This window comes from Nycticebus coucang, chromosome 7 (assembly GCF_027406575.1).
Source record: "Nycticebus coucang isolate mNycCou1 chromosome 7, mNycCou1.pri, whole genome shotgun sequence".
NCBI classification, from domain to species: Eukaryota; Metazoa; Chordata; class Mammalia; order Primates; family Lorisidae; genus Nycticebus; species Nycticebus coucang.
The window spans coordinates 86,864,186-86,875,618 of NC_069786.1; the positions used below are offsets into that span (position 1 = coordinate 86,864,186).

At 32.0% G+C, this 11,433-nt stretch overlaps 1 non-coding gene across 1 annotated transcript; it reads left to right on the forward strand.

Moving 5' to 3' along the window:
* Positions 1-5,457: 5,457 nt before the first annotated feature.
* Positions 5,458-5,564, forward strand: LOC128590924 (U6 spliceosomal RNA). Its single transcript, XR_008381386.1, has one exon. It is a non-coding gene; the product is annotated as a U6 spliceosomal RNA (small nuclear RNA).
* Positions 5,565-11,433: the final 5,869 nt, after the last annotated feature.

An 11,433-nucleotide genomic window follows, 5' to 3' on the forward strand; every position in this document is an offset into this window, starting at 1 on the left:
TCAACCTTCTCTCTTGGCTCAGCTCCAAACCATCAGCTTACTTGCTAACCTTCTGTCTTTAACTCTCCTTCTGGATAGGAGCTACTGTGGAAAGCTGGCTCTAGTTGGTCATCTTGCCTCTGCCCATTATTATTATTATTATTAGATACAGGGTCTTGCTTTGTTGCCTGGGTTATACTGCAGTGGTGTTATCATAGCTCACAGCAACCTCAATCTCCTAAGTTCAAGTGATCCTCCTGCCTCAGTCTCCAGAGTAGCTGGGACTACAGATGTACATCACCATACCTGGCTAGTTTTTCTTTTTCTTTTTTTCCTGTAGAGATAGTGTTTCTTTATTTGCTTAGGCTGGTCTTGATCCTCCTGCCTCAGCCTCATCATATTATTAGGCCCATGATATCAATTTTTCTTGTTACTGATAATGTTGACATTGATGTATCATTTTTCTACACTGTCAAGTTGTGGAAACTATTTTCTACTTTGAAATAGTAGAAAATACTATTGGTGGCAGATAGTTTAGGACAATATAACTATATTATTTCTAATGCTTTCATGCATTAGGTTTAGCTTCCACTGATGATGATTCTTATTTGAAACAATTATTAGGTAATTTGTGGAATGATTTTTTTCCTTTTTTAAATTTTATTTTGAATTAATTTCGATTTTTCTTAATGTCACAAAAGTAGTATTGTGCTACTATGGAAACCAGGAAATTAATATGGATACAATATTTCTGGCTAATTACAGACCTTATTTAAATTTTGCCAGTGTTCCAACTAATACCCTTCAAAGTAAAAGAAAAAAAAATTGCCAAATATCCCACTGTTATTATTTGGGACAGAATTCCACATTGTATTTAGTCGTCATGTTTTAGTCTCCTCTAGTCTGGGATAATTTCTCAATTTTTCTTTTTATTTCATGACACAAGGTGATTTTTCACACTAATTCTATGATTTATACCACATATAATAATTGGAATTCTATTTTAAAAAATACCTTTTTCTTCTTTTATTTACTTTTATCTGTAGGGACTCATGGATTCTTTCTACGCCTATCATTAGTTATTTTGATGCCACATTATCCCAGATTTGACTAGTGAGAGCTCTTCAGGCTGGTTTTTATTCAGATTCAATATGTCTTCTGGGGATATTTTGTAGTATTGAAACATATAATTGAAATCCATATGTCATTCTTTATCAGCTGATTTTTTTTTCTTGAGATAGTCTCAAGCTGTGGCAGAATGCCATGGCATCACAGCTCACAGCAACCTCAAGCTCTTGGGCGTAAGTGATTCTCTTGTCTCAGCCTCCCAGGTAGCTGGGACTACAGGTGCCTGCCACAATACCCAGTTATTTTGTTGTTGTAGTCGCCATTGTTGTTTGGCAGGCTTGGGCATGTTCGAGCCCGCCAGCTCTGGTAGATGTATGTGGCTGGCACCATAGCCACTGAGCTACAGGCACTGTGCCTATCATCTGAATATCTTAAAGCTATTTAAATACTTGAATCATCATTAATGGTCCTAAAAAGCAGATCATTCATCACATAGTTGGTTGTCTGTGTTTCATCTCTAGATTATATCTCATACCCATCATTTAGAATAATATATTTTCACCAACATCACTTTGTTACTGTTTAACTTGGGCAAACATTCAAAATTTCTTTACTTTTCCTTTCTTTCTTTCTTTTTTCTTTTCCTAAACAGAGGTAGAGTTGTCCTGGGTAGAGAACTGTGGCATCATCATAGCTCACAGTAACCTCAAATTCTCAGGCTCAACCTCCCAAGTAGCTGGGACTACAGGTGCCTGCTGCAATGCCTGGTTAATTTTTCTATTTTTAGTAGAGTCTTGGTTTTGCTGTTGCTCAGACTGGTCTCAAACTCCGGAGCTCAAACAATCCTCCCATCTCACCCTTACAGATGACTAGGATTACAGGCATGATCCACCACACCTAGCCAAAATTTCCTTACTTTTTCAATTTTGACAACAGTTTATCAAATAGTGGCATTTAGTTATTTACTTGCTTGTTCAGTGCCTTTACTAATGTCATTGCTTATGAAACAAGATTAACACTATATTAAGGTTGAAACTGGCAGTTTATTCATGTAACAAAAGTATCTCTCAAAAAGACTCCTAAGCTTTCTTCTTGGGGATGGTGTGGGCAATGTGAGGTTCAGTTAATAACAATTTCTTAGAAAATTAAAACTGTGAACCTAGCATCTAGCATCATGTCTGACACAGTTAGTGCTCAGTAAATATTTGTTGAATGAATGATAGCTATGGAAGGGCTTACCTCCTATTTCTTTTATGGTCAATTTTTTACATAATTTTAAAACTTAGTCATTATTCACGTGGGTTATTTTTACTTTTAACATTTCACTGCCGAAATATCTCTAATTGTAAAAGTATTTCTAAATCATCTTCTGTGTTTCAAAAAGAAGTGGGAATTTCATGTACAAAAATCAGATTCATTTCTTTCCTGAGGTGGGAGAATACCCAGCATATTTTGAAACTTACTTAATGATAAAACCCATTTTTCTCAGTTTCTAAGGGAGTGAGGGAAATGCTTATCTGATGTTTAGAAAAGCTGCTAAGTCTCTTTAGGCTCATTTCCTTGCTGTTATTTTGTATCATTTTGTCATTTTTGGTTTACTTCATGAATTTTCTTTTTCACTAACCTAGTGGCCTTTCCTCAACTAAATATGATATATCCTAAGTCCAAGGATTTCCCCCAAAGCTGAGCGCATGAATTTTAAAAATAAATAGTCTTAAACATTTGCACACACTTTCTGGAGAATTTTAATCTCATTTTCTAAATTATTTATATTCTTTGTAAGCCATTCTCTATACCTTGGTAGATGTTTCATATTCTACTAGAAAAAGTAGTGGAAATTTCAAACATTCAAAGAATGTTGAGTCAGTCTCTTAACAGCAAAATTATCTGAGTAAGAAACATGTCCATAGAAATAGAACCAAGAGGAGTCTATATAAATAGTAATGTGAAGAAGAGTGAATTCCTTTTTAGCTGTAACATCACATTTTTTGCATGTTGCACACATTGTTTAGCCGTTTCTAAACACATTTCCATTTACGTCATTTGTAAAAACTGCCTAGCCTCATATTCTGGAAAACTGACAAAGTTGTAATGAACAGATGTAGATTCCATAATTATAATTGGCTTTTACTCTAAACTAATTTTCTGGATCATGCATCATTAATGATTTCTATTTTTCTCCATTTTTACCTTACACAGTTGGAAGGGTATCTTTTAGAGTGAAACAATTTTTCATTCAGTGAATTTTTCAACAATTTTTCACTGAATTGTTCCACTGAAACAATTTTTCATTGAATTTTTGAAATCAGGGCTTATTACATTATGACTTACAGGTTCTCACTTATATTTAAACCTACTATCTAAGGAGTGCCTTTCAAATATTTCTGTTAATATATAATTTTATATAACCTTTAAATCTTCCTTTCATATTTCCCAGAGAACCACATTCATTTTAAACGTAATCCTCATTTTTATTGTTTTTATATCATTAATAATTTTTTTGTTTTTAAAAATCATATAGGTTACATAGAATATAAAAGATCATATAGAATATAATTTATCTTGTGTTTTTTCCCGCAAATTCAAGTGTATCTTAAAGTGAATAATAAATATTAGTAGACCCCAAAGTACAACAACAAAAAATTCTCATCTTACTTGTTTTATTCTGATAAGGTTTTCTAAAAAAAACCATTGACATGAATTTTACGTTCCAAAGTAGGACTAATTCAAGTGAATCTCTGATGGACTTAAAGGAACCAAATTATCTGGCTTTAAGCATTATGTAGGTACATTTTCAAATAAGATGAAATAAACCTGAAAAATCTTGATCTTTGAACATATCCTGTGACAATTTCTGACTAATACCAAATTTTGTCATAAAAATAAAGAACATAATATTAATGAAGGAATGATTGTTCATCATAATTTTTTTTCAGTGTTTATAGGTTCTTTTTATTAAAGTACCCAAATATAGAGCTAATCTTTTGGCATATTGTTACTTGTTGTAAGGAAGATTTAATAGCTTGTTTTGGACTATTAATATGAACAGAAGTCATTTAGAGTTCAGATATATATTTAGAACTAGCATGTGTGCAAAATGATGCAAAGTGAATCAAGAAATTCTGGAAAAGATTGTTTGAAAAGGAGAAGTTCTATTTTTGAGCTAACATTGATAAAATAAATATGGAAAAGAACTTTAAATACTTTCTTTATTGTGAAAATTGTATTAAGAGCTTCAAATAGTAAATTATAATTGATCATATTAAATCAGTTAAAGCGTGAAATTCTTTATCTAAAATATTTATATAGCTATAATTTAATTTTAAATGTAGTCTAGGAAGCCCAAAATGGTTACAGCAGTTATAGTACATTATTATAAACTGAACAGCTATCTGAATTTAGTAATAAAATGTTGTTTATTACTGCTTCTAGCAAATTTAAAATAATTATATAAAATCATTTTATCTGATTTTGAAAATGTCTTTATTATACTTTTTTGCATAAAGAAAAGCAAATCTTCATGTTCCCAATACTTAATGAGCAAACATTAATAGGAATTTAAGTGCATGATTTGTTCTTTAGCTTCTAGTTTGTTGATTAAAAGGTGTGTATAATATTGAAAGCACATTCCAAGTTGGTTTGCTGCATGAATTTTGTAGCATATGGTAAATTAAAACCCTGATGACCTTTTGGTCCTGTTGATCACATGCATGAAGATGATCATCTGTTAATCTCTTCTAAGCACTGGTACATCCTTGTACAGAAGACAGAACAGTTTTTAGATGTGCTACATTTGCTCTTTTGGAAAATGCTTTAACAAGGAATTTTTTAGAATCATTTTATAGTCTAATATTGTGAAATAATGAATGTTTCATATCTAAAGAAGATAATTAAAAATAAGAATTAGAATGACCAGAATGCATATGTCTTCATGTCTTCAGAATGTATATGTATTCATGTTTTGTTTGTTTTTTGAGTTTGTCTTAGATACCAATAATAATTTTCTGAAAGTCATACATGCACACAGGCTCTCACTTTCACATATGTAATATGTATTGTTTCCTTGCTAGAATTGTAAAAAAATTCCAAGAGGAAACAGTGCTTATTATACTTTTATTTGTATGTAATTTATTTGGGATCTTGTTAAAATCCAGATTCTAAGTCAGTAGTTCAAGGAGATGGTTTAAAAGTGCAATTATAAGTTTCCAGTTTGTAATTACTCTGCTACTCTAGAGTTAGCAAACTTTTTCTGAAAAGGGTCAGGTAGTAATATTTTAGACTTCACAGGCCAAGAAGCACAAGAAAGAAATATCCACAAATTTTTTACTGATGAAATTTAATACTTGAAAACTTTTTTTGTACTACAGCTATATAATGAAATAGCACTTAGCCATAAAAAGGAATAATCTAGTGCTCGCTTCGGCAGCACATATACTAAAATTGGAACGATACAGAGAAGATTAGCATGGCCCCTGCACAAGGATGACACGCAAATTCGTGAAGTGTTCCATATTTAAAAAAAAAAAAAAAGGAATAATCTATTGATGCATGCAACAACAGGGACAAATCTCAGAAACATTATTCTGAGCAAAAGAAGTCTTACACAAAAACTACATATTATGTGATTCCATTTATATGACATTCAGAGAATATACCCTAATTAACAGTAACAGAAAACTGATCATGTTTATCTAGGGCCAAGAATGACAAGAGGAATTGTCTGCAAAGGAACTTAAGGGAATTTCAGATGATAGAGATGTTCTCTATCTTGGTTGTAGCAGTGGTTGGGCAGATATATATGTTTTTCAAAACTTATTGAGCTTGGGGATGCCATCTGACATTCAAGCAGCCCTATGGAGAGATTCCTGGTTCCAAAATGGTGGCATAGAAGCAATTTGGCTTTACTGTCTCCCAAAAGGCAAACTTGGGCTTAAGACATCATCTAGTGCCAAAAAGGAAGCAGTGACCTAGTGGGAGAAGGAAGGAAGGAAGGAAGGAAAGAAAGAAGGAAGGAAGGAAAGAAGGAAGACTAGTGGATAAATTATAAAGAAGCTCTAAGTAAACATATGTAATAAAAACCAGAACAAGCCAGACAGAAAAGGCTGGTATAAATAAAGCTGCAATGCAAAGACACAGACATACATCCACAAGAAACAACGCCAAACAAGGAACCGTGACCTCCTCAAATGGATAAGCAAGGAACTGGTGACTGACCTGAATGAGACAGTGATATGTGATCTCCCTGATCAAGAATTCAAAATGCTACCTTTAAGGTAAAACATAAAAGCAATTGAAAAACTTATCAGAGAAATTTAACAAAGAGGTCAAAATAATTAAAAAAAAAATAGAAATCTTGGAACTAAGAAATACATAGGCTAAACTAAAAAATTCACTAAAAGTCTCAGCAGCAAAATTTTACCAAGCAGAGGAAAGAATTAGTGAGCCCAGACAGGTTATTCAAAAATATATTCAGAGAGTAAAAAAAGAAAAAAGATTAAAAAGGAACAAAGATCACCTATGAGATGTAGAAAATCACCTCAAAAGATCAAATCTAAGAATTATTGGTGCTCAAGTGGGAGATAAGCAAGACCAAGGTGTAGAAAGCTTATTCAAATTCCCAAATTTGAGAAAGAGATAAATATCGAGGGTAGGAAAGCCAGAGAAGATCAAACAGATTCAACCTATGTGGGTCAATACACCCCAAGAGGTATAATAATAAAAGTCCGAAATTTAAGGACAAAGAGAAGACCCCAAAAGCAGAAAGAGAAAAGAAGCAAATGGCATAAAAAGGACCTCCAATCTGTCTGGCAAAGACTTATTGGAAGCCAGATAGTCCAAGTGGGAGTGAAACAACATTTTCAAACTGCTGGAAGAAAAAACTGCCTGACATCCATGATACTGGATACTGTATCATCCATGATAAGTTGCTGAAGGATACAGCAAAGTTATCCTTCACATGTGAAGAATAGATAAAAATCTTTCCCAAACAAAAGCTGAGAGAATTCACTACCACCAAATCTATCTTACAAGAAATGCTAAAGGAAATTACTCAATCTGAAAGGAAAAAAAAAATACACTGACATGCAAAAAGAAAACATTCAGAGGTATAAAACCTACTGGTAAAATTAGATACATGGACAAAGCTGGAATACTCTAATACTGTGTTTATGTATGCAATTTACTCATAACTTTAATATGAAGCTCAAATGATAAGTCTATTTAAAACAATAGTACCTACAGCAGCCTGTTAAGAAATAAGCAACATAAAAATATGTAAATTCAGACAATATAATGTCAAAATAGGAGCATGATGTTAAAGTATAGTTTTTCTTTGTTTCTATTTGTGATCTAAGATAAGTTGTCATCTCTTTAAAATAATGAGTTATACAGGGTGGCTGTAAAGTTTGTGTGCAACTTAAAATTGCACATGAACTTTATGGCCACCCTGTATCTATAAGATGTATTTTGTAAACCTCATGGTAAATACAATTTAGATTTACTAAAAATAAAAAACAATGAATTTAAATATGCTACCAGAGAAATATCACTTAACACAAAGAAGACTGTAAGGAAGAGAAGAGAAAAAACAACCAGAAAACAAAAAAAACAAAATGGCAGTAGTAAGTTCTTACTTCTCAGTAATAACACTGAATATAAATGAATTTGTTCTCCGATTACAAGGCATAGAGTGACTCAATGGATAAAGAAACAAGACCCAAATATACGCTGCCTAGAAGAGACCGATTTCACTCAGAAAGATACACATAAAGGTGGAAAAAGATATTTCTTACAACTGGAAACCAATAAAGAGCAGGAGTAGCTATACTTATACCAAATAAAATAGACTACAAATATAACAATTATAAATGCTTATATAGCCAACACAGGAGCTCCCAAGTATATAAAGCAAGTGTTACAGATCTAAAGGGAGAGAGTGAGACTTTAATAGACTAATGGTAGGGTACTTCAACACCCCACTCTCAGTAATGGACAGATCATCCAGACAAAAAAATCAACAAAGAAACATCATAGTTAACCTACACGCTAGACCAATAGGCCTAACTGATATTTATAGACATTTCACATACCTTTTGCAGAATACATATTCTTTTCATCAGCACATTGGATATTCTTCAGGATAGACCATATCTTAGGCCACAAAACAACTCTTAACAAATGTCAAAAAATTGAAATCATAGCTAATATATTTTCTGACCACAATGGAATAAAACTATAAATCAATAGCAAGAGGAAACTTGGAAAACACATATACACGTGAGGCAACATACTCCTGAACAATTAATAAAACAATGAAGAAATTAAAAAATTTTTGAAACAGATATACTGAAATTATGGGAAACAGAAAAGCAGTACTAAGAGGGAGATTTATAATAATAAATCAAAACAAACAACCTCATGATGCATCACAATGAACTAGAAAAGCAAGAACCAACCAAAGCCAAAATTAGTACAAGGAAATAAGCAAATAATAAAGTTCAGGGCAGAAATAAATGAACTTGAGACAAAAACAATTACAGAGTAGTCCTATGGAGAGGTCTATGTGGCTAGGAATTAAAGGCCTATTGCCAAAAATCAGCAAGGAGTTGATGCCTTCTGCCAAGAGCTGAGCGAGTGAATCATTTAGAAGCAAATCCCCCAGCCTCATTCAAGCCTTCAGAAGGCTCTTCCCTGGCTGACTGCTTAATTATTTTATAACTTTATAAAGTTTATAACTTTATAACTCTGAATCAGAATTCCCCAACTAACCCATTCCTAGATTTCTGTTCACAGAAACCGATGATAAATGTTTGTTATTTTATGTCAAAACAAAACACTCCTCAAACTATTAACTTTAAATGAATGTAATTTATTGTTTTAAAATTATACCTCAATAAAGTAGATTTTAAAAAAATTGGCTGAGAGTCATGAGCTAAATACATGAAATTACATTGTAAATTTTAAATCAGTATCCAAATACATCGTTATTGTTGTTTTAAGTACTTCCAAGAGTCCTTTACATTATCATTAGTAGTAGTTAATAATCTGTACCTCTTTTATCAGGAGACTCTTATTCTAGAGTTATACTTGACCAGTATACATTTAGGATCAATATTAAGTAGTCATCACTCTAAGAATAGGTCTGGACTAACTTCTTCAATAGAAGTTGGAAACTTTTGAACTGTTTGCTGGGAGACCCAGAGTTTAAATATACTAGAGTTACTACCTGACACTTTCAAAAATGGAGAGAAACAAAAGTGATATGGTAGTATAATAAGTGTGGAACTTGATATTAGGAAAGCTAGGATTAGGTCTCTATTCAGGCGCTAATTCACAAAACCATCATAGAAATTATTCATTTGTCTCTGGATCTTTTGTAATTGTTTTTTCCATTATAAAAATGAAGTTTTTGAACTAGTTTGTTTTAACTTAAAAATCTATCATCCTATGAACTAGGAACCCTAAGGTAAATGAGAATACAGTTTGTGGCATAAAATAGTATAAATATAACATTAAAAAGATTTTTTTGTTTCTGATTTTATATGAAACTGTTGAGTACCATGAACTTCAAAGATAGAAGTTTAGTGTAGTGCTTTCCTGTATGTTTAGATTGCAAAATAAATACTTTAAAAAGAGGATTTTGATTTAGCAATACAAAAGTGGGCTTTTTTAGAACATTGTTGCTTCGTGGAACAAAAATAAAATAAAAATATTGTCATTTTTAGACACTTAAACTTCCTGTTTCTCCTTTTAGCCACAAAATTTAGTTCCTAAATTTTGAAATATCTGAATTTATCTCTTATATTGCCATATTTTTGTCATGGTAAATGAGTACATAGTCAGGAAGATATTTCTTAAACCTTCAAATAAAAATAGAGATTTAAAAATGTTTTAATGCTTTTAAACATTTAGATTTTGCATTTCATACCCGAAATCTAGTTTGCCCTGTAATTTAGTTATATTGGGTAACAGTTGGTGATCAATGCACATAAAAATTATTTTAAAGTTTAGCTCATTCATTTTCTGATAGTGAAGCTTTGGAATCATTCACACCTAGATTCAGTTCTCTGCATTGTCACTTATCAGCTATATATGAGTCATTCAAACTTTCAATTCCTCAGTTTCTTTTCCTTTGTCAAAATGGAATGATACTTATGAAATTGTTGATTAATTAAGGATTAAGTGAGCAAACATTAAGTGACCAAATACTAAAGTACTTGTCAGTGAGAAATTTTTCTCTTTTATTTCCAACAGTTAACACATTTAACAATGCATTGGCTACTAGACTTAACAGTTAGATTTTTGTTTTAGAACATGTGCAGAACTGGTAACAGAAAAACAATCAGTTTGAATCCTTAAGTCCTATTCTATTCCTTCTATATATGATAGAATAGAAATAGGTCATTACTATGGCTTAACATGTAACTGTATTCTGGTTTTGTTTTTTGTTTGTTTTGTTTTGCCTTTGTTTTTTGCCCATTGTTGCTTCTAAATAGTTTTCAAACATGGATTATTAGGTAGTCAAATATTTTTTATAAGTATATAATTTTAAACTATTTTACTCGTGATTAAATCATCTCTAATCTACCATGACTTAGTAACTAAATTTCTAAAATATTTAATGAAGAGGTAATAATAGTATATTATCATTAGAATTAGATTTGAATCTCAATCCTAGGTGTGTGATGCTAGTTGCACAATCTCTCAGCTTAAATTTCCTCAGCAATTGAATGATGGTACTAATTATTTAGCATGGCACCTGGAACATATTAAGCACTCATAAAGCATTAGAAAGCCTCAACATCTGAAAAAGGAAGACCACCAAACCAAATATTTTACTTCTCATATTGCTTTTAAAAGCCTAGATGATAGCTCTTGGTTACGTGTCTTCTACAGTCATCACACTACCTAAGTAAATAGCGAATTTGAGATGCAAGTATGTATGTACATAACTATGTAGGGTTCTCCCACTCCTTTTTTCCTTACCTTTCTGTCCACTAATGATCTATGTTTCCCCAGTTTACATATCATCCTGACATACGAAACATCAGATATCCCTGACACTGAAAAAGGGATATCTGATCCTTGTTGCCTCTGGTTGAAATGTCTTATCTCACTTGATACTTTGGCATGAGCCTCTTCTATCTATATTATCTACTGTAAAAATGTTTATGGTGACTATAATTCTTGATCTGTTCTCTTATTCAAAATCCAAGTCTGCTATTTGTTGGCTGTGGAAAGTTACTTAACCTCTCTTTTAGTTAGTTTGCTCATTTTTAAAATGCAGGGTGTCCCACAAGTCGCCATAAATAGGAAAAATTAACAAATGTATATAATTATTATATAATATCATATCATATACTTTTTATATTTCAGGATATTAGGGGG